Source organism: Gigantopelta aegis, chromosome 4 (assembly GCF_016097555.1).
Source record: "Gigantopelta aegis isolate Gae_Host chromosome 4, Gae_host_genome, whole genome shotgun sequence".
Taxonomy (NCBI): domain Eukaryota; kingdom Metazoa; phylum Mollusca; class Gastropoda; order Neomphalida; family Peltospiridae; genus Gigantopelta; species Gigantopelta aegis.
In genome coordinates, this window is record NC_054702.1 from 107,574,511 (window position 1) to 107,575,937 (window position 1,427).

A 1,427-nucleotide genomic window follows, 5' to 3' on the forward strand; every position below is an offset into this window, starting at 1 on the left:
AGTCCGTATTTTCATCTGTCGTGTCCAATTCAGTGAAGCATTGCTGCATGTATGTATATATAATTTACTGGACTTCGATTATGCTATCCTTCTCTATTAGTGTTGTAACTATGCAGCGTAAACTGTGATTCGTGCACATCAAGTCTGATCACTGGTCCTCGAACATGGTCCCGAGGCGATACTGCATGGCTAACAGAAGAACAAATAGCAGGTCGGTGATAAACAAATTAAATTCTATCATGCGAACCTGCTACGCTGTAATATAAACACAGGTATATAACTAGTAGTAGTAGTAGTAGTAGTAGTAGTAGTAGTGTAGTAGTGGTGGTGGTGGTGGTGGTGGTGTGGTGAAGGTGGTGGTAGTAGTAGAAGTGGTGGTGGTAGTAGTAGAAGTGGTGGTGGTGGTGGTAGTAGTGGTTGTTGTGGTAGTGGTGGGGATGGTGGTGGTAGAAGGAAGGAAGGAAATGTTTTATTTAACGACGCACTCAACGCATTTTATATACGGTTATATGGCGTCAGACATATGGTTAAGGACCACGCAGATATTGAGGGAGGAAATCCGCTGTCGCCACTTCATATGCTACTCTTTTCGATTAGCAGCGAGGGATCTTTTATATGCACCATCCAATAGACAGGATAGCACATACCACGGCCTTTGATGTACCAGTCGTGGTGCACGGGCTGGAATGAGAAATTGCCAATGTGCCCATTGACGGGGATCGATCCCAGACCGACCGCGCATCAAGCGAACGCTTTGCTACTGGGCTACGTCTCGCCCATGTGGTAGAAGGAGTCCTATTCATATCATCACCATCGTCATTATTATTATTATTATTATTATTATTATTATTTCGTGAACTTACCTTTGTTTGTCATCCAGTAGCTGATTATTTGTGTTGGGGTGTCGTTAAACATTCATTATTTCATTCATACGGTCTGTCACTCTGTTTCAGTCTGTCAGTGTCTGTGTTTCTCTATCTATCCATCTATCCTCATATTTTTATTTTATTTTATTTTATTTTATTTTATTAATTTATTTTTATTTTTATTTTTATTTTATCTAACAGATACTAAACTATGTACGTACCTGAAATGTATCCACTTGTTCTTGTCGCTGCTCGCGTCGTTACTACAGGGAGAAATCTGCAACACTACTCTCATTGATCTTGTCTTTGTATTTCCACAGTTGTCTTGTAGTCAAAAACACCAACGTAATCAGTCGATGATTTTTTCTTATCCATCTACATCTCCAGGTCACACAGGAGACCACCACCTCCATCGTGGTTGGTTCCCGTTCATTCCGTTCTCATATGTCGACGTGCGTTAGGTGTACAGCTGTAAGCTTGATTAATTATTTCTCTCTAAGCCTTTTGCTTCAACAATCAGTGGATTTATGCACGTCAATTACTCCGAGGTCAAAGCTTTAC